The sequence below is a fragment of the Pristis pectinata genome, chromosome 5, assembly GCF_009764475.1.
Source record: "Pristis pectinata isolate sPriPec2 chromosome 5, sPriPec2.1.pri, whole genome shotgun sequence".
NCBI classification, from domain to species: Eukaryota; Metazoa; Chordata; class Chondrichthyes; order Rhinopristiformes; family Pristidae; genus Pristis; species Pristis pectinata.
The window spans coordinates 10,512,101-10,535,320 of NC_067409.1; the positions used below are offsets into that span (position 1 = coordinate 10,512,101).

Here is a 23,220-nt window from a genome sequence, read left to right on the forward strand (position 1 = left end):
ATAGAGCTAACTTGTCAGAATTGACAACAACCAGGGCTGTGCACCATGCCCCAACTAGTCTGACATAGTTTTACCGACCCAGTACTGCCTGTGAAACCTCGGAATTATTCCATCAGCTTGGTGAATAAACTCATGATTCTACTTGCCTACAATAGATGATTTGATTATATACGCCATCAAACAGATCCAGGAGTCGAAACCACATGGCAGAAAGCACAATGGCCCAGATTGAACATAGCAGGATGTCTAACAGCACATGCTGTGACTTGGATTTGCCTTTGCACAGCCCTTTCTTTAGGATGTTGTGTGATAAGTTATTGGAAGTGTGAAGTTGATGACACTGCAGTGAGGGAAACCCAGCAATAGGGCTCTGAGTGAACAGGGGAACCAACTGTGTATCCCAGTAGCTGGTCAGACTGAAGGATGGCGGAATGAATTGTGCAAGGACTGAGACGGGCATCGGGAGGCCAGGGGCGAGTGGACCCAGGTTAGTACAGAGGTGGTGAGAGCTCAGGGGCAAGTCCGAGAAGCAGGCTGGTTCAGGCATTTGTCAGCTAGAGGTCTGGTTGCTGGAACTGGAATTGATTTATTATTATTGTCTCAAGTACCAAGATACAGTGAAAAACTTCTGTTTCAGAGTCATAAAATCATAGAGCCATACAGCACGGACATGGTCCCAAGGTGCCCATCCAAGCTAGTCCCATTTGCCAGTCCTTGGCCCATAACCTTCTAAACCTTTCCAATCCATGGACCTGTCCAACTGTCTTTTGAAAGTTGTTACTGTACCTGCCTCAACCACTTCCTCTGGCAGCTCGTTCCATATACCCACCACCCTTTGTGCTTTGCAGCCATCCAGACATATCATAAAACACAAAACATAGAACAGTACAGCACGGAACAGGCTCTTCGGCCCACAATGCTGTGCCAAACTAATTAAACTAGTAATTAAATGCCTAACTAAACTAATCCCTTCTGCCTGCACAATGTCTGTATCCCTCCATTCCCTGCACATCCATGTACCTGTCTAAGAGCCTCTTAAGCACCTCTATCATATCTGCCTCCACCACCACCCCTGGCAGGACATTCCTGGTACCCACCACTCTGTGTAAAAAACTTGCCCCACACATCTCCTTTGAACTTTCCCCATCTCACTTTAAATGCATGCCCTCTGGTATTAGACATTTTGACCCTGGGAAAACACGGGCTGTCTATCTACGCCTCTCATAATCTTATAAACTTCTATCAGGTCTCCTCTCAGCCTCCGGCGCTCCAGAGAAAACAACCCAAGTTTGTCCAATCCCTCCTTATAGCACCTGCCCTCTAATCCCAGTATCCTGATAAACCTCTTCTGCATCCTCTCCAAGATTCCACATCCTTCCTGTAATGGGCGTGCCCAGAGTAATACAACACAGAAACAGGCCCTTGGCCCAGCCCATCCTTGCCGACCAAGATACCCATCTAAACTAGTCCCATTTGTTATTCAGTAAGATCAAGGCTGACCTGATCTTGGCCTCAACACCACTTTCCTGCATGATCACTATAACCATGGATTTCCCTGTAGCCCAGGCTACAGTTTCCACAACTCTCCATAGCAGAAAATTCCAAAATATGCCTGGATTAGGGAAAGCTGCCATCAGTAACAGTGAGACGACCAGGTCATCGTATAAACCCCAGTGGTTCACCAACTCCCTTCAGCAAAGGAAACCTGCCTTCCATTTCCCAGTCTGGCCTTGGTGTGACTCCAGACCACAGCAATGTTGCTAACCCTGAAATGGGCGATTCAGGGGCAATTGTGGACAGAGATTATCAAGTGATGCCCACAAGCTCAGAATGAATTTTAAAAGAAGATTCCACCTGACCTACTGAGGACATCCTGCATTTTCTGTTAACAGCCATTTCTATCACTCAGAGGCACTTTACTGAAGCTTATTGTGTGCAGTTCTGGTCGCTCCATTACAGGAAGGATGTGTAGTCTTTGGAGAGGGTGCAGAAGAGGTTTACAGGATACTGCCTGGATTAGAGGGCAGGTGCTATAAGGAGAGGTTGGACAAATTGGGTTGTTTTCTCTGGAGCGGTGGAGGCTGAGGGGAGACCTGATAGAAGTTTATAAAATTATGAGAGGCAGAGGTAGGGTAGACAGCCAGAATCTTTTTTCCAGGGTGGAAATGTCAAATATTAGAGGACATGCATTTAAGGTGAGAGGGGGAAAGTTTAAAGGAGATGTGTGAGGCAGGATTTTTTACACAGAGAGCGGTGGGTGCCTGGAATGTGCTGCCAGGGGTGGTGGCGGAGGCAGATACGATAGTGGCATTTAAAAGGCTTTTAGAAAGACACGTGTATGAAGGAAATGGAGGGATGTGGGTCATGTGCAGGCAGAAGAGATTTAGTTTAATTTGGCATCATGTTTGGCCCAGATATTGTGGGGCAAAGGGCCTGTTCCTGTGCTGTACATCAGTTCCACGTTCTATATTAATCTAAGATAATTATCAGTCACATGTACATCAAAATACACAGTGAAATGCGTCTTTGCGTTACTGAGAATGTTCTGGGGACAGCCCGCAAGTGTTGCCACTCTTCTGGCACCAACATAGCATGCCCACAGCTCCTTTAGAACATAGGAGGAAACCAGAGCACCCAGAGGAAACCCACGCAGACACGGGGAGAACGTACAAACTCCTTACAGACAGCGGCCGGAATTGAACCTGGGTCGCTGGCGCTGTAATAGCGTTACGCTACCCGCTACACCACCGTTGATTCAGATTCATGTTGATTCAGAGGGCTGTTCAGGCAAACTATTTGAGACCTTCAATGCGCCACGCATTGAAGCTCAGTATAAACCTCTCCGTGGAACCACTGGCCACGACTTCGTCTGTTGGCGTGGGAGTCCAACCCATCAGTGACCCTGCTCCGCTCTCAGACTTGGTTGCCAATCAATGTCATAAGTCACCAAGACTGACAGCACAGAAGGAGATAATTGACTTTTGGTCCAGTGACAGCTGTTTGCTTAGCTCCATTCCCCGCAGGTGACATCAGTGACTCATGGAAGGGGCTGTGGTTCTTTTCAACAGAAACAGGAATGCTGAGGGGAAGGCCTACAAATTTATGAAGGGGTGGGTAGGTTTGATCAGCTATTCCCAGAATGTTGCCTGGACTGGAGGACTTTGGTTGTGGGAAGAGAATGGATGGGTCACCCTGTTATAGGAGAAAGACATCACTAAACTGCAGACATCACTGCAGAGAAGATTTATGAGGATGTTGCCAGGACTCGAGGGCCTGAGTTATAGGGGAGAAGTGGGGCAAGCTAGGACTTTATTCATCGGAGCAGAAGAGACTGAGGGGTGACCTTATAGAGGTGTATAAAATCATGGGGGCATAGATGGAGTGAATGCACATGGTCTTTTTTCGCAGGGAAGGGGAACTTAAATCTAGAGGGTATAGGATTAAGGTGAAAGGTTGAAGATTTAAAAGGGACTTGAGGGGCAACTTCTTCACACAGAGGGTGGTGCGTATGTGGAATGAGCTGCCAGCGGAAGTGGTTGAGGCAGGTACAGAAACAACATTCAAAAGACAGTTGGATAAGTACATAGATGGGAAAGGGGTTTTGCAGGATACGGTCGAAACGCAGGCAAGTGGGACTGGCTTGGTGGGCACCATGGTCGGAGTGGATGAGTTGGACCGAAGGGCCTGTGTCCTTGCTGTATGACCCTAGGGGGCTGGGCTTGTTTTCCCTGGAGTGAAGGACCTGATGGAGGTATATAGAATTATGAGAGACATAGTTGGGGCAGATAGTCAGAATCATTTTCCCATGGTAGGGGTTTAAAAATCAAGAGAGCACATGCATAAAATTAGAGGAAGGAGTTTTAAAGGGTGCCTGAGAAGTAAATGTTTTTGCACAGAGAGCAGTTGATATCTGGAACTCGCCGGCAGGGGAGGTGGTAGAACTAAATCTTAAATCACTACATTCAAGAGTCATTTAAACAGGCACTTTAGTAGGCAAGGCATAGAAGGATCCCACCTTAATGCAGACAAACGGGACTGGTGTAGATAGTCAAAAAGGTCAGCACGGATATAGTGGGCCGAAGGGCCCATTTCTGTCCCATACAACTCTATGACCGAATGTGGTAAAGTCACTGACAAATGCCAGCACTTATCACCTACCCCTAACTGCCCCCCTGAACTGTTGCTCGCTGGGGCATTGTGGAAGCAATTAAGAACCAACTAAATTGGTAGGTCTGCAGTCACATGTAGACCAGGATGGAAATTTTCTTCCCTGTTAGTGAACCAGATGGATTTCTACAACATCTCTTCACGGTCACTAGCTTTTTCATTTCAGCTTCATTTAATTACTTGGATTTAAATTCCCCAGCTGCTGTGACGGGATTTGAACCCATGTTTCCAGATCAATAGTGCCTGCCTCTGGACATTAGTCCAGTGTTGTAACCACTGCACCCACTGTACCTTAGCCATGTTTCTGCTTGAGGGCTTGGGGGAGTGGGACACTGGGGTGTGCAAATGGAAGACGATGAGCAGAAATTCAGCAGGGAAGTTGGGAGAGAGGTGGAGCTCCCTCTCACTGGGAGTGGTTGAGACGACTAGCACACATGCATTGGAGGGGAAGCTGGATAAAGGCAGGGCAGGAAGAGCACAAACATGAGCCTGTGGGCTGAATGGCCTGATTCTCTGCTGTAAATGCAACACAGTGCCTGGTAGTTCATCACCCTAGGATGTCCTGAGATCCTAACCTTCTCTGTATGGGCCCAATTCCTCCTTTCTTTCTTTCCTTCATGCACCACTACTGGGAGTGAATCCATGCTGCGTTGTCTATCTGGGAGCCAGTCTAGGTCCACTGAGCTCTGGACAATTGAACTAACCCCCAAAGTAAGATCTGCGTCTTTCCAACAAATGAAAGAAACGGGCAAGCTTCCATTTTTGGCCACCAATGCCAACATAGACTCGATGGGTCGAATGGCCTCTTTTTCTGACCATAACAATTCTATGGTCAACAACACCTTCTCAGAGCTGATGAAGGGTCCCAGACCTGAAAGGTTAACTCTCTAACCACAGATGCTGCCTGACCACAGATGCTGCTGCCAGAGAGAATTCTGCATTTTTATTTCAGATTTCCCTCATAGAAGTTTATAAAATAATGAGAGGCATTGATCGGGCAGGCAGTCAGAATCACTTTCCCGGCGTAGAAATGTCGTATGCTGGAGGACATACATTTAAGGTGAGGGGGAAAGCTCAAAGGAAATGTGCGGGGCAAGTTCTTTTACACAGAGTGTGGTGGGTGCCTGCAACGGGCTGCCAGGGGAGGTGGTGGAGGCAGATACGATTGTGGTGTTTAAGAGGCTTTTAGATAGGCACATAAATATGCAGGGAATGGAGGGATATGGATTGTGTGCAGGCTGAAGAGATTTAGTTTAAATTGGCGTGGTGTTCTGCACAGACATCATGGGCCAAAGGGCCTGTTCCTGTGCTGTACTGTTCTAGGTTCTAAAGTGCTCTCCTAATCTAGGCTAGCATCTAGTACAGCTCTGATAGAGTGAGGCTCTAGTGTTCAGCTGGGGTCTCAACTGATTTTTAACTACATGGACTGTTAGAAACATTTTTCCAATGACCCAGCCAACATTCTTCCCTCAGTGAATGTCCTCTCAGCCAAAGTAAGCACCCATTCTTGAAGCTGCTTGTCAATGAAGACACTCCAATTCAATTCTCTTTGCCAGAATCACCTTGAGAGCTTTACATTCCTTTCCTGCCTTCCAATCCCTCAACACCCTTGCCCCTACCCTTCACTGTAACCTCCTCCAGCCCTCCAAACCTCCAAGATCTCTTCGCCTCTCCAGCTCCGGCCTCTTGTTCCTGAATTGAATCGCTCCACTGTTAGTGGCCGTGCCTTCGGCTGCCCGGGCTCTGAGCTCTGGAACTCTCTCCACCTCTCTACCTCTCTACCTATCCCTCCTCCTCTTTGTCAGATCTTAACACCAATCTCTCTCTCATCCTAAAGTTTCAATGTTATATTTTTTTACATCATATGACAACACTGGATGAGGCCCTCCAATGCCAGATCTTAGGGCAGCAATCCCATCTCTCCCTTGCTCCTTAATTCCCTCTGTCCCTGTAACTCAGTCACTCACATGCCCGTCAAATTCCCGCTTGATTCTTTTGACCCTCTTTTCCATTAACCTTTACATGTATAGTGTAAATATTAACATTTAGTTTATTCCAACAGACTCTTCAGGTACTTGAGACCCAAAGCGAGTGGCTGTACCTTTTAAGTAATTGCTAATGCTTCCAGCACCCACCATGTAATCCCAGGATTTGTCAGGCATCCCCAGGACTTGATAGACAACCCTTAAGATTTGGCATTATCTCCCAAGACACACAGCATGAGGTCAAGTCCTCCCAGGGTTTGCCATACAATATCCCAGGATTTGCTAAATAATCCAAGGATTTGATATGTAATCCCAGGATCTGCCATTGCTTAGAATCCCAGGACTTGGTATACAATCCTTGAATTTGTGACAGATGCCAAGGACTTGACTTGGATTCCGAACAGCTATCAAGTGCTGCCAGAGGAAGTCATAGAGTCATAGGGTTGTATAGCATGGAAAAAGGCCTTTCGGCCCATACTGGTCCATACTGACCAAGATATTGGTATTGGTATTGGTTTATTATTGTCACTTGTACCGAGGTACAGTGAAAAGCTTGTCTTACAAACCAATCGTACAGGTCAATTCATTACACAGTGCAGTTACATTGAGTCAGTACAGAGTGCATTGAGGTAGTACAGGTAAAAACAATAACAGTACAGAGTAAAGTGTCACAGCTACAGAGAAAGTGCAGTGCAATAAGGTGCAAGGTCACAACAAGGTAGATCATAAGGTCATGGTTCATCTCTTTGTATAAGATATTCAAACTATACACAAAAAGTGCTGGAGGAACTCAGCAGGTCAGGCAGCATCCACGGAGGGAAATGGACAGTCGACGTTTCGGGTCAAGACCCTTCATCAGGACTGGAAAGGAAGAGGGGAGAAGCCAGTGTAAAAAGGTCGGGGGAGGGAGAGGGTGGAGAGAGAGCTGGCGGGTGATAGGTGAGTCCAGGTGAGGGGCCAGTGAGGGAGGGGGGAGTGGGAATGATGTGAGAAGCTGGGAGGCGACAGGTAGAAGAGGCAAAGGGCTGAAGTAGATGGATTCTGATAGGAGAGGAGAGTGGACCATGGAATAAGGGAGAGGAGGTGGAACCAGAGGGAGGAAAGTGTGGGTGGTGGGCAGATGGAGACGGTGGGAGAGGAGGGGAAAGAGATGGGGTGATGGGGCCGGTAGGATAAGGGGAAAAAGGGGATATGTGTCTGGGTAGTTCTTAAACCTGTTTTCATTAAGGTCTATGTTTCTGGCTGGGTTCTTCACCCTGTTGGAAGCAGCCAATCACCAAACACAATGAAAAAAATTAAGATGGCTACCTGCCATGATAGCAATAAGGATTTGCTGCCCAATAAAACCTCAGCAATCTGCAAGTTATTTCAGGCAACTGCTTTCTTTTTAGAAACGTATTTTTTTTCATAAGCAGGAAGCACTTTAGCCCAGCACGGAGGAGGCAGTAACCTCAGATAATTACTGCAGCAAGAGATGTCAAACTAACAGGCTCAGCAGCCATGTATACGGTTCAGGATGACAGCTGCCCCTATTACAGAGATCTGAATGTAATCTCTGTACCAATCACCATAGAAGTGGTTCAGCCAGAGAGAAATGACATTTTCAAATGGTTTTAACAAGGAGAAAATCACCACATGCACATCAAAAGGCAAAGTGAGTGTTAGATTGGCTCGGTTGCTAGCACTCAGTCTCTGAGTCATCAGGCCCTCTCTCCGGGATCTAACTATACACTTTGGGCGGATACACCTGTGGCGCTCAGATAGAGAGCGGCATTGCTTTTCTCTGCTTGGCCCAGCTCCTGTGTTTTCTTTAAGTGGGGAATTAAAAATCTTTCCATTTTCTCTTAAAGACGCAAAACTAGTGGCTTGACAACTAAGGAAAGGATAGGAAAGGTTTAGAGGGATACGGGCCAAACGCGGGCAAATGGGACTAGCTTGGATGGGGCATCTTGCTCAGCATGGACCATCTGGGCCAAAGGGCCTGCTTCTGTGCTGTATCGTTCTATAACTCTGACTCTTTCTCACCAGAAGGATGACTACCGTCCTGGACAAAGCAGGACCCATCCTCCAACTAAACATTCAGTCACTCCACCTCCGGTGCACGGTGGTAGCAGTGCGCACTATTTATAAAATGCCTCTGCAGTTACTCCCCCAGGCTACTCCGACAGCACCTCCTAAACCTGTGCCCTCTACCACCAAGAAGGCCAGGCCAGCAGGCACAAGGGAACACCACCACCTGCAGGTTCCCCTCCAAGTCACACACCATTTTGACACGGAAATATATCGCCGTTCCTTCATGGTCCCTGGGTCTAAGTCCCAGAACTCCCTCCCCAGCAGCACTGTGGGAGCACCTTCACCAGAAGGATTGCAGTGGTTCAAGAAAGCAGCTCACTACCATCTCCTCAAGGGCAGTTAGGGATGGACAATAAGTGCTGACCTTGCCAGGGACATCCAGATCCCATAAAGAAATAAAATTGCAGGTGGAAGTATCAATCTCAGCAAAGCTGAGGTCAGCTGTAGTTCAAGTCGGGACAATCTCATAGAATCATACAGCAGGGAAACAGGACCTTTGGCCCAACTGGTCCACGCCGACCAAGATTAGAACATAGAACACTACAGCACAGTACAGGCCCTTCGGCCCACAATGTTGTGCCAACATTTCATCCTGCTCTAAGATCTATCTAACCCTTCCCTCCCACATAGCCCCCTATTTTTCTATCATTCATGTGGCTAAGAGTCTCTTAAATGTCCCTAATGTATCTGCCCCCACAACCTCTGCTGGCAGTGCGTTCCACGCACCCACCACTCTCTGTGTATGATGCCCATCTAAACTAGTCCCATTTGCCCGCATTTGGCCCTTATACCTCTAAACCTTTCCTATCCATGTATCTTTTAAATATGCCTTTTAAATGTTATTGATGTACCTGCCTCCACCACTTCCTCTGGCAACTCATTCCATATATGCACCACTCTCTGGGTGAAAAAGTCGTCCCTCAAGTTCCTAGTAGGTCTCTCCCGTCTCACAAGTTTGTGTCCTCTAGTTCTTGATTCCCCAACCCTGGGAAAAAGACGGTGCGCATTCACCCTGCCAATGGCCTCATGATTTTATACACCTCTGTAAGATCACCTCTCATTCTCCTACGCTCCAGTGAAAAAAATCCCAACCTGCTCAACCTCTCCCCATAACTCAGTCCCTTGTGTCCTGGTAACATCTCCTCTGCACTCTTTCCAGCTTAATGACATCAATCTCAAGAAGGTTGTGGGTTTGAGGCCCACCCCAGAGACCCGAGCCCTCGACACCTGAGAGCATGCTGCCCGACAGAGAGTGTTTTTAGATAAGGAACTAAACTGAAACTTCTCTTTGGGTGGCACAGTGGTGCTGGGGGTAGTGCAGCAGTCTCACAGCTTCAGTGACCCAGGTTCAATCCTGACATCAGCCGCTATGTGGAGGTTGATGTTCTCCATGTGACTGCCTGGGTTTCTCCGGGTGTTCCACTTCCCTCCAACATCCCTGGTAGGTTAATTGACTGCACCAAGGGTGGGTGGTAAGAGAAGTAGATTGGATTACAGGGAAATCGGTAGGGGGCAGGGAACGATGGAGCTAATCCAAGAGCTGTCATTGATGGCCAAACGACCTCCCATGTCAAAAGGAAACATGATATCTGATCTCACAGATGACTAAGAGGTCCTGTGGTACCTGGAGCAACATTCCCCATTGAGCTGCCCAAAATTTATTTCCCCCCCTCCCCTCATTAAACTAGTTCTTTCATCAATATCACATTGCTCCTTGTAGGAGTTTCCTATGTGCAATTTGGCTAATTCTTTTCTGTAATGACAACAGAAATTATACTTGCAAAAGCACTTAAGTAGCTTTGCGTATCTTGGTATGTCTTGTGATGCTGTAGAAATGTGAGACTTCTCTATATGTGATAGGATCTTGGTGAAGAGACCTTATAGTGCCTTGGTTAATGTTCTACAAACAACAGCACAATAAGCTGCAGTTCTGATTATGGTCATTGACCTGACTCGTTAACTCAATCTCCACGGATGCTGCCTGATCTGCTGAGTGTTTCCAGCATTTTATTTCAGATTTATAGCATCTGAAGTTTTTGTTTTGCTTTTTGAATTCGCTTAACAAAACCAATGCCTGATTTGGGTCCAGTATAATCAGATTCAGAATCACAATAATCAGAATCAGATTTATTACCACCGACTTATACGACGTGAAATATGTTGTTTTGCGGCAGCAGTACAATGCAGACATGAAGTTACTATAAATCACAAAAATAAATAAATAATGCAAAAGAAAGGAATAATGAGGTAGTGTTCATGGGTTCATGGACCGTTCAGAAATCTGACGGCGGAGGAGAAGAAGCTGTTTCTGAATCGTTGAGTGTGGGTCTTCAGGTTCCAGTACCTCCTCCTCAATGGTAGTAATGAGAAGAGGCACGTCCCAGGTGGTGCGGGTCCTTAGTGATAGCTGCCGTCTTCTTGAGGTAAAGTAACCTCAAAAAAGTAAAGTAATAAATGAACTGCATATGAGGTGCTTGAAGCTGCGATGCACCATTATCTCGATATAAATGTAGGTCTTCTTAATCAAAACTGTTGTTGTGGCTTACAGGTGACACATTGCTTATTACTACTGAAAGGTAGGATGGTTGGCATATTATAAGGTACAGTAACACCAACTATATCATGTGATTTAGTTGTTGCTCTGAAATGGATGTAAACATGAGCAGAAAAACTACAATGCTGGTCCGCACCACAGTGAGATTAAAAATCCTGAGGGGTTTTAACAGGGTAGATGAAAAGATGATGCTCCCACCTGTGGGAAAATCAAGGGGTCGCTGTTGGAAGCTTAAGACATTTCTTTTCTCCCAGAGGACCAATGAGTCTTTGGAACTCTGCCACTTTACTTCCCACCGCTCTTTGAAGAGAGTTCTTGTACTGCCGCTGCTGCAAACAGCTCATTTTCATAGGCATTTATACTCTGCGTGTGGATGACTGTGGCAATAAGCTTAAACTTGAACACTCTTAAGGCAGAGGCAGATTGATTCTTAATGCGCAAGGGTGAAATGAGTCCACGGTAGATATAAAAGGGGGTCAAGGTTACAATCAGGTTAGCCATGAACAACAGAGAAAGTTTCTTTACACAGAGAGTGGTGGGTGCCTGGAACAGGCTGCCAGGGGAGGTGGTGGAGGCAGGTACGATAGCAACATTTAGACTGGCAGGGAATCGGGGGATGTAGCACGTGCAGGCAGATGGGATCAGTTTGGATTGGCATCATGATCAGCACAGACGTGGTGGGCCGAAGGGCCTGTTGCTGTGCTGTACTGTTCAATGTTCAAAGCAGGTTCTAATGGCCAAACGTCCTATTCCTGCTGTGTGTATGTGTGTTGATGATTAATTAGAATAAGGAGAATTAGAATGGGGATCCAGAAGTTCGCTTCCCAATTCCCAGATAGGGACGACCCTCAACGTGCAGCCTCGGAATGGAATAGAATTCCCAAAGCCGGAGTGGAGCTGGCAAGCGAACAGGTCTGTGTTCTGTTATCACTCCAAGTGAGTGGCAGGAACATCAACGGAAGTTCAGTCCATTGGGACGAATGCTACTGGCATGTTGTCAGGTGATGTTTGTCACCTCCTGTTCCAGGACTCTGACAGCTGTGAAATGAGTGGATTGTGACCAGAGTTATGAAGTCATACAGCACGGAAGCAGGCCCTTCAGCCCCTCAACTGGTGCAACAAGTACTCATCCTATACTAATCCCATTTTATTCTCCCCACAATCCCATCAACCACTCCGCCCTCCCCACCCCCCAACACCACTGCCACCTCCCACCCAGATTCTACCATACACACACAAGGGGCAGCTTACAGTGGCCAATGAACCCACCAACCCACACATCTTTGGGATGTGGGAGCAATCCGGAGCACTCGGGGGAAACAGGGAGAATGTGCAAACTCTGCACAAACAGCACCGGAGGTCAGGATTGAACCCAGGTCTCTGGTATTGGTATTGGTTTATAATTGTCACTTGTACCGAGGTACAGTGAAAGCTTGTCTTACAAACCGCTCGTTACATAGTGCAGTTACATTGAGTTAGTACAGAGTGCATTGAGGTAGTACAGGTAAAAACAATAACAGAGTAAAGTGTCACAGCTACAGAGAAAGTGCAGTGCAATAAGGTGCAAGGTCACAACAAGGTAGATCGTGAGGTCAGAGTCCATCTCATTGTATAAGGCAACCATTCAATAGTCTTATCACAGTGGGGTAGAAGCTGTCCTTAAGTCTGGTGGTACGTGCCCTCAGGCTCCTGTATCTTCTACCCGATGGAAGAGGAGAGAAGAGAGAATGTCCTGGTAGGTGGGGTCTTTGATTATGCTGGCTGCTTCACCAAGACAACGAGAGGTAAAGATAGAGTCCAAGGAGGGGAGGCTGGTGTGCGTGATGCACTGGGCTGTGTCCACAACTCTCTGCAGCTTCTTGCAGTCTTGGGCAGAGCAGTTGCCGTTCCAAGCCGTGATACATCCTGATAGGATGCTTTCTATGGTGCATCAGTAAAAGTTGGTGAGAGTCAAAGGGGACAAACCAAATTTCTTTAGCTTCCTGAGGAAGTAGAGGCGCTGGTGAGCTTTCTTGGCCGTGGCATCTACGTGATTTGACCAGGACAGGCTGTTGGTGATGCTCACTCCCAGGAACTTGAAGCTCTCAACCCTCTTGACCTCAGCACCATTGATGTAGACAGGAGTGTGTACACCGCCCCCTTTCCTAAAGTCAATGACCAGCTCTTTAGTTTTGTTGACATTGGGGGAAAGTTTGTTGTCATGACACCATTCCACTAAGCTCTCTATCTCCTTCCTGTACTCCGACTCATCGCTGTTTGAGATACGGCCTACAACAGTGGTATCATCTGCAAACTTGTAGATGGAGTTAGAGCAGAATCTGGCCGCACAGTCGTGAGGGTATAGGGAGTAGAGTAGAGGGCTGAGGATGCAGCTTTGTAGGGCACCAGTGTTGAGAATAATCGTGCCAGAGTTGAGAGGCAGCAACTATACCAGCTGCATCACACAACAGAGTAGGCTACACTGAGGCAGAAACTGTAACAGGGGACCATAAGGGGGGAGTTTGTATGTGAGCCTTTCTGCGTGTTTGTTAGTTTAACTTGGGAATTAATCTCCTGAAACTCCAATAAGACTCCAACCATGATTCCATCTTAATTCCCAAATGGCAGTCAGAGCAAGAATTTATGGGAGATCATTAAACATCCAGTTGTGAAACTGAAATTAGCTTTGCCAGCATTACTGGGTAATGCACTGGCCCCTTAATACTAAACAAGGATGGCTCCAGGTTCTATCCTTCTGACTGTGCTGTTAGTTAACCCAGCAAAGGACAGCAGCCGTGTTCCCTATTTGGTGTTGAGTCAAGGAAGATGATTAATGTTACTTCATCCAGTTCTCTTTCCATCCTATTCCCACCCTAAACAGCTGGGTAAGTGGGCTGAGGAATGGCAAATAGAGTTTAATTTGGATGAGTACGAGGTGATGCATTTTGGGAAGACAAATCAGTGTAGGACATTGACAGTGAACGGTAGGGCCCTGGGGAGTGTTGTAGAACAGAGGGACTGAGGAGTACAAGTACATGGTTCCCTGAAAGTGGTGTCACAGGTAGATGGGATCGTGAAGAAGGCTTTTCGCACGCTGGCCTTCGTCAGTCAGGGCACTGAATATAGAAGTCGGGATGTTATGTTGCAGTTGTACAAGAATTTGGTGAGGCCATATTTGGAATATTATGTTCAGTTTTGTGTTCACCCTGCTATAGGAAAGATGCCATTAAGCTGAAAAGAGTGCAGAGAACGTGGCCAGAAGTCGATGGACTGCGTTATGGAGAGAGGTTGAGCAGGCTGGGACTCTTTCATTGGAGCGTAGGAGAATGAGGGGTGAACTTCTGGAGGTGTATAAAATCATGGTGGTCATAGATAGGTTCAATGTGAACAGTCTTTTCCGCAGGGTTGGGAATCAAAGGGCATAGGTTTAAGGTGAGCGGTTTAATAGGAACTTTTTCACCCAGAGGGTAGTCAGTATACGGAACAAGCTGCCAGAAGTGGTTGAGGCAGGTACACTAACAACATTTGAAAGGTACTTGGGCAGGTACATGGATAGGAAAGGTTTAGAGGGATATGGGCCAAATGCTGGCAAATGGGACTAGTTTAGATGGGAATCTTGGTCGGCATGGACCAGTTGGGCCGAAGGGCCTGTTTCTGTGTTGTGTGACTATGACTCAGGCTCCTATGGTGCTCCAGTGAAGTTACATACAACAGTACAGCACAGGAACAGGCCCTTTGGCCCATGATGTTTGCCAAACTAATTAAGCTAATAAGTTTGGTGTAGGTTTAAGGAAAGTAGAAAGTAGGTTTAAGAAAGCAGACCAGTTTTAGTGAACCTTTATAACTTTTGTTGGTCCACAACTGGAGTATTCCATCCAATTCTGATTTTTCACACATGAGGAAGGAAATGTAGTCCCTGAGAGAATGCAGAAAATAATTACTAGAAATATGCCAGGGGTGGTGAGTTAGACTGATGAAGCTGAGGTTGTTCTCTTCAGAACAAAGGTTGGGAGATTGATGGAGGTGTACCAAGTCGTGATGGCTTTAGAGAGAGGAAGTAGAGGGAAAACGTTCCCTCAAGACAAGGAACCAGAAAGTATAGATTTAAAGTGATGGGAAAAAGAGACCAGGAGGATGTGAGGAAAAATTATTTGTTCATAGGGAGTGTTGATGATTTGGAACTCACTGACTGGGGGTCTGGTGTAGGCAGGATCACTGAGGCTTTCCAAAGGGAATGGGAGGCTACTGGGGGCAAATATTCTGCCGGACCATGGGGTGAGAGCAGGGGAATGGGAAATGATTCTGAATAGATTGTTCTTAATGGGTCAATGGCCTCTCACTGTGCAGTAAAGTTTCCAGAAGTCTTTTACGAGGAAAGTTTCCAGAAGTCTTTTACAACCTTTCAGGACCCAATATTGGTTCAACTCTTTCGGATAATGGTTCCGTTGTTTCCAAGACAGATCTTTCGTTTGTCTACTTGTGCCATGACCCTCTCGCCTTGCACCATCAAACCCATGGTCATCATCCAATCTCCCTGCCTTTGACAGGCGTTGACATTTCTCTCTGTTCCTTCCTGCCCTCCCCGCCGCATCCTGACCTCGGACATCCTCCGGTTCTTATCATCGCCCCGATTCACTGACTATATTTCTATCTCCGTGGGCTGCGCGCGTGGCCTTGAGCTGCTGTGTTTGAGCCACATATAATGGGCTTGGCAGCCTCTCCATTCAGCTGTTCGTTAGGACAGGACATGGGCCAAATGCCTTCCCGTTGACCAGCGGGTGAGAGAAGTCACGAGCAATGGTTGGATGCCAAAAGGGGGGAGCATCAAGCATGCTGGGTAGGACATAACCGTATATCTGAGGATGTGAGAACATAAACATAAAACTGGAACCACTGAAACAGGGACAGAGATGAACAAATAGTTTCCTGTTGTTCAGTTGTCCATGTACAAGTTTCCAGAAAGTACACAGTGGTATGAATTGCACTTAGATGGTGCCTTTAAGGTAGGAAAAAGATCCCAAAATGCCTCACTGCATTACATTACATCCCCAAACAGACTATCTGGTCATTGCTATGACGCTGTGCACAGAGGGGCTGTTTGTTACAACAGTGCCTACAGTTGGATGTAAAATTGGTTGCTTCTATCTTTGTATTCCACCCGTCCATCTTTCCATCTTTGTCCTCTCCTCTCTCTCTCCCTCTCTCACCACCCCTTTCTTTCTCTCATTCCTGTGTTCTTTCTCTCTCTCTCAACTTCTTGTGTCCTGTCTTTCTCTCCCTCTCATTTTATTACATGCTCTCTCCGATTCTCTCTCACCTTTTCACGTTCACTCTCACATTCTCTGTCTCTCTCCGTCTCTGTCTCTGTCTCTCTCTCTGTCTCCACCCCCCCTCTCTCTCTCCATATTTAACAGACATTTGGACAGGCCCATGGATCGGAAAGGTTTAGAGGGATATGGGCCAAATGTGGACGTGGGACGAGCTTACATGGGTGTCATGGTCAGTATGGACGAGTTGGGCCAAAGGGCCTGGTTCCATGCTGTATGACTCTATGACTCCATTCCTCCCTTTCTCTCTCTCTCTCTCTCTCTCTCTCACACACACACACACACACACACACACACACACACACACACACACACACACTCACTCACTCTCTTTCATGCACACTCTCTCTTTCCCTCTCTTTGGCCCTGGTGGATGTAATAGTGGGATCTCTGACCTGAAGTTTGCCCAAGTGTTGGGTTTGGAACATGGTCTTTCAACAAGCACAGAGAGTGGGAGGGTGCTGAAGTACCAGAGCCATGGGGTTAGTGACTGCATGGATATACAAATGGCCAAGAGATGAATCGTCCCACCACTGTGCCTGTGCTTTCAGTTACCAAGGCCCAAATTCTGCAGCTCCCTCCCTACCCCTCCTTTTTTTCCCTTTTCTTCCTTTAAGAGTTAGATAGCACTCCTCCGTGCATAACTATGCCATGTTGTATTAAAAACAACATATTAATACTAAGTCCAGATGAAAGGTCTCGACCCAAAATGTCATCTATCTCTCCCCCACAGATGCTGCCTGACCCAATGAGTTTCTCCAGCTGTTTGTGTTTTGCTCCAGATTCCAGCATCTGCGGTCCCTGGTGTCTCCTTATTAATTAAAGTTGTGTTTTTTATCAGATAAGGTTGGACACTTTACTCTGTATTCTGTTATTGTTTTTCCCCTGTACTACCTCAATGCACTGTGTAATGAATTGACCTGTACGATTGGTATGCAAGACAAGTTTTTCACTGTACCTCGGTACAAGTGACAATAATAAACCAGTACCAACACCTAAATCCTTGCCAAAGTGGTAGGTTTTAATGAACACCTTAAAAGAAGTCAGAGAAACGATTCCAGTGGTGGAGTGATTCTTTTTTTAATGCATTGATTTTTGGGGTGTGGACACCACTGGAAATGATAGCATCCCGGAAATGTGGAGGCAGTTTAGACCCAACCGTATTGGTGCACCCAGAGCCACAAGCAGGCCGGGTAAGGACAGCAGCTTTCCTTCCTGAAGGACATTACTGAGTCAGATGTGCTTACCTTCAGCTTTTTCCAATGCATTTAATTACTTGAATTTTAATTCTCCAGCTGCCTTGGTGGGATTTGAACTTGCATCTGAATCAATGTTCCAGAATGCTGGCTGTTAGTTTTGCAACTTAACCACTGCACTACCGTACCCACCTGCAATGTGTAAAATGCCAAACTTAGGGCAGAGTTGTGGGGTGGCACGGTGGTTCAACGGGTAGAGCCGCTGCCTCACAGCTCTAGTGACCAGGTTCGATCCTGACCTCCGGCGCTGTGTTTGTTAAGTTTGCAGGTTCTCCCTCTGACTGCGTGGGATTCCCTCCCGGGTGCTCTGGTTTCCTTCCAGACCCCAAAGTCGTGCGGGTTGTGAGGTTAATTGGCTGCTGTAAATTGCCCCGAGTGTGTGGGTGAGAGGTAGAATCTGGGAGGAGAAGACGAGAATATGGAGAGGATAGGTTCCAGGGGAAGTCAGCCGAGGGTGGGATTGCACTGTGTTCTAGCATGGAGTTGATGGGCCGAAGTGGTGATTGGTAATTGGTTTATTATTGTCACATGTACCAAGATACAGTGAAAAGCTTTTATTTGTACGTCATCTAAACAGATTATTCCAAAGTTAAGTAGTAGAAAAGGAAGAAAAAAAACACAGAATGCAGCATAAGGAAACAGGGAAGTTCAATTGATGGGGGAAGATGAGGCTTAGGAGGAGGGTGGGGTGGGATTAGACCTCTGAAAGCAAAACTTGTGCAGACCAGAAAGCAGGCAGGGCTGGAGCAGGACTGGGTAGCAGGAACTGACCAATGAGGATTGCTGCTTCTGCCACGGCATGGTTACAAGGAGCTGCGGGAGGTGGGCATTGGCTGACAAGTCCAGCGTTTCCTGCCGTCCTTAACTGCCTGCTTTGCTGGGCCATTTCAGAGGTCATGTAAGGGTTAACTGCGCCGTTGTGGGGCTGGAGTCACACACAGCCAGAGCAGCATGAAGCAAGCAGATTTCCTTCCCTAAAGGGCAGTGGGGAATAAAAGGGCCTCTTACCAACAGCTCCACAATTTGCACTGGTAGTTTAATTAACAAGCTTTTAATTCCCCAATGAGATTTGAACCAGTGTCCCAAGGTCATTGGTGCACGCCTGTAGCCCAGTGATCATGCCATGTCCTAAGAAGAGTTCCTCATTGGCCAGTTCCTGCCATCCAGTCCCACTCCGGCTGACCCTGCCCGGTTTCTGGTCTGGCCCAGCCTTGCTTTCACGAGAGAGATACACGAGACTGCAGATGCTGGAACATGGAGCAACACACAATTTGCCGGAGGAACTCAGCAGGTCAAGCGGCATGTGTGGAGGGGGAAAGGAATCGTCGAAGTTCTGGATCAAAACTCTGCATCAGGACTCAAAGTCTAGAGGAGCAGCAAATCATATTCCCCCTGGGGAGTCTACAACCCGACAGCATGAACAATGAATTCTCCAATTTCAGGTAACCTGCTCCCCTTCTCTCCCGTTCTCTCTCCTCCTGATCTACCCAGTTCCTCCTACACCCACACCAGACCCCCACCACCCTGTTTCTTCCCCCTCCTCTACCCGCTCCATGTCCATCACCCACACACTCCTCCCACCGGGTGCCCTCCCCCCACCTGCCCTCCCCACCTCCCCAATTTTGTTCCATGCCCCACCTTCCTTCCCCACCAGACTCGACCATCTGCAGCCCTCTGTCACCTCCACCCATCACCTCCCGGCCTCCGTCACTATTCCTACCCTTCCCTCCTCCATCTGCCTACCACCCCTCCTCACCTGGATCCACCTATCGCCTGCCAGCTCTTACTCACCTCTTTATACTGGCTTTCTGCCATCTGCTCTTTCAGTCCTGATGAAGGGTCTTGACCTGAAACGTCAGCTATCCATTTCCCTCCACAGATGCTCTCCGAGTTCCTCCAGCAGATTGTTTGTTGCTCTGGACTCCGGCATCTGCAGTCTCTTGTGTCTCCATTTCAGAAGTCTCATCCTTGTTTTTAAACCCCACTAGGCCTGGCCTTTGCCTGTCAACTTAATTTCCATATTGGTCACTGTAAATTGTCCTTAATGTGTTGGTCAGGGGTAAAATCTGAGGGGGAATTAATGAGAATTGGAATTGGTTTATTATTGTGACATGTACCGAGATACAGTGAAATGTTTTTGTTTGCGTGCCGTCCAGACAGATCAATCTATACATAAATACATTGAGGTAGTGAAAAGGCAAACAGAATGCAGAATATAATACTACAGTTACAGAGAAAGTGCAGTGCAGGTCTCCAAATAAAGTGCAAGGGCCACAGCAAGGTAGATTGGGAGTTCAAGAGTTCATCTTATAGTATATAACAGGTCTGTTCAAGAGTCTGATAACAGCGGGATAGAAGCTGTCCTTAAGCCTGGTGGTATGTGCTCTCAGGCTTTTGTATCTTCCGTCCGACGGGAAGAGGGAGAAGAGAGAACGTCTGGGGTGGGAGGGGTCCTTGATTAAGTCGGCTGCTTTCGCGAGGCAGTGGCAAGTGCAGACAGAATGAGTGGAGGGGAGGCTGGTTTGTGTGATGGACTGGGCTGTGTTCACAACTCTCTGCGGCTTCTTGAGGCCTTTTTACGCTTGTGAATCTATCACCGTAACCACAGCGCTGCCATGGCTGATTAGCGAACACTGTGACATTGGCCTCAATGGCAGGCCACAAGGACAAGGAAATAGCTCTCCATTGATTAGGGTTCGGTTATATCCTCCACAGAGCTGCCTCATGCTGCTGTGTGTTAATAGTCTGGGCTTGTGTTGGCACAGCTGACGTTCCTCACAGGGGAGCTCTGTGGTCCCACATTGCATAGCTATGCCTGCAATCCCTTGCTCCACTCAATATATGGCACGGACAAGCTTGGTGGGATACAGTCCAGCAGCTTGAGTTTCACACGCTCCATTTGGACAAGTCTGTGGCCTGACAATCTAACAAACTATTTGTAAATACCGGAAACCCAATGTTCGAGAAGTCACTTTAATGTCAACCGGTCGAGTTCTTTCTGTCAACCTGCCTCCTCCGCTGTCATAACAGTGGTCGAAGCTGAACTTTTATTACCGGCAGGAAGCCTTTTAAACTTGATCCGGCCGGGGAATAGAATAAAATTGGAGTTGAACCACAGGCAGTGTCCAGGGAATGGGAGCGGGCTGTTTGTCTCCTGGAGCCTGTTCTGCTGTGTAATCATTAGATCATCAGTGAAACATGCAGAGCACCCTCTGCTCACCTTGACCCTCTGACCCTCGACACCCCGGCTAGCTAGAGCTGCCCACCAGCGTATGGGTGTGCTGGGCTACCGCTGAGCCTCGCCAGTGCTTTGGGGCAGAGGGAGGTCCAACCTTCCACCCACCCTTTGTGTGAAGAAGTATTCGACCTCAATCAACCTCTACGAGTCCCTCGCTCACAACTGACTCTCTCTCTTTCTCTCTCTCTCTCTTTCTCTCCCTCTCTCTCTACCTCTCCTCTCCCCCTCACTCTCTCCCTCCCCCTCACTCTCTCTTCCCTTCACCCTCACTCTCTCCCTCCCTCTCCCTCCCTCTCTCCCTCACCCTGTCCCTTTCTTCTTCACCCTCCCCTCTCTTTACATCACTCTCTCTTTCTCTCTCCCTCTCCTCTATTTCACTCTACCTCTCTCTATCTCTCTCTCTCTTTCTCCCTCTTCCCCCCCCTCTCTCTGTTTAGCCCATTTAATCATTTAATGCTGTCAATTAGATCTTACAATAATTTTTAAATGCAGAGAGAAGCAGAGTGTATGTTTTTGACAATGGCCTTTTATCAGAACTGGGGAAAGTCTGGTGTTTCAAGCTTCAGAGAAAGTATTTATGGAGGTAGGGGTTGCGCAGGGGAGGGGAGGTTGTGAGGGTGTGGAAGTGCACAGAGGAGAAGACCAGTGATCTAATGGTGGGTAGGAGAGAATGGTGACACAAAGGGCTGTGGTGCTAGCTGAAAGAGGCTGCTGAACAATGAAGGGGACGTCTCTGGCAGGTGTAAGTAGGAGGATTTCAGAGGGAGGTTTTTCACCCAGAGAGTGGTTGGTGCATGGAATGCGCTGCCTGGGGTAGTGGTGGAGGCTGATAGAACCATAGAACAATACAGCACAGAAAACAGGCCATTCGACCCTTCTAGTCTGCGCCGAAATGTTATTCCGCTAGTCCCACTTCCCTGCACCCAGTCCATAACCCTCCAGACCTCTCCCATCCATATATCTATCCAATTTATTCTTAAAGCTTAAGAGTGAGTCCGCATTTACTACATCAGATGGCAACCCCTTCCACACTCCCACCACTCTCTGAGTGAGGAAGTTGCCCCAATGTTCCCCCTAAACCTTTCCCCTTTCACCCTAAAGCCATAAAGATACATTGGTCAAGTTCAAAAGATTGTTAGATAAGCACATGGAGGAATTTAAGATAGAGGGATATGTGGGAGGAAGGGGTTAGATAGTATTAGGTGTGGTTTGAAGGTCGGCACAACATGGTGGGCCAAAGGGCCTGTATTGTGCTGTATTGTTCTATGGTTCTATGGAAATGATTAAAATCTGAAATTACCAAAAGAAGAGGAACAAAAATAATAGTGCTGGAAATATTGAGATACAAATGGCCTGCTTGCCTTTGAGACATTGAGTTCAAGAATCAGGACATTATGTTGCAGCTTTATGAAGCTCTGGTTAGGCCACATCTGGAGTATTGGATTCAGTTCTGGTCGCCCCATTACAGGAAGGATGTGGAGGCTTTGGAGAGGGTGCAGAAGAGGTTTACCAAGATGCTGCCTGGATTAGAGGGCATGTGCTACAAGGAGAGGTTGGACTTACAAGAGTTGTTTTCTCTGGAGCAGTGGAGGCTGAGGGGAGACCTGATAGAAGTTTATAAGATTATGAGAGGCACAAATAGAATAGACAGCCGGTATCTTTTTCCCAGGGTTGAAATGTCATTTAAGGTGAGAGGGGGTAAGTTCAAAGGAGATGTGTGGGGCAAGTTTTTTTACACAGAGAGTGGTGGGTGCCTGGAATGCGCTGCCAGGGGTGGTGGTGGAGGCAAATATGATAGAGGCGTTTAAAATGCTCTTAGATAGGCAAGTGAGTGTGCGGAGAATGGAGGGATATGGACCATGTGCAGGCAGAAGGGATTAGTTTAATGAGACGTCATTAGCTTAATTAGTTCGGGACAACATCGTGGGCCGAAGGGCCTGTTCCTGTGCTGTACTGTTCAACGATCTATTTTCTAAATCAGATGGTTAATAATCAGGAACTGTTGAGCCCCAGAGGCAGTAATATACCAAATTGGAAAATGAGTTGTTCCTCCTTCACCTTGGTATGGGCTTCGATAAAGATAACCTCATATCATTAGTCCTCAGGCCCCAAAAGTATGCAAGTTGGGACAGTGCCATAGCTGTCGGTCTGTGTCAGCTGGTAAACCTTCACCCTCCTGCTCTACTCTTTGTCACCTTGTCCTCATGGGACGTCCCGTTATAGGCTTCCTGTGGTGTCCTGCATCGGACTGTGCATCTATCAACGCACTGCAGGAGCTCCTTCACCACCAAGACTGCAGTAAGTCAAGACAGTATCTTGTCACCACTTTCCAAACACTACTTGGGGATGGGTATTGAATGCTGTCTTTCCCAGTGTTGCAACCCAGGAGAGATTCAAAATGTAGATCTGCAGGTGTCTAGTTAAATGCTCAAGGATGTCAGTGAAGGGAAGGCAGCAGTGACTGGACTATTGATGGGTTATTGAATGGTCCACATTCAAAGCGGACAAACGAGGCGCATGTACATCGAGACACACAGTGAAATAACAATGGGGGCAGCGCGCAAGTGTCGCCACGCTTCCAGCGCCAACATAGCACGCCCACAACTTCCTGACCCGTACGTCTTTGGAATGCTAGAGGAAA

The 23,220-nt window shown here is 47.3% G+C and overlaps 1 protein-coding gene across 1 annotated transcript in view; it reads left to right on the plus strand.

The window, feature by feature from the left end:
• The window catches only part of scn5lab (sodium channel, voltage gated, type V-like, alpha b), a 449,385-nt gene that overhangs the window by 297,442 nt on the left and 128,723 nt on the right, over positions 1-23,220 (plus strand).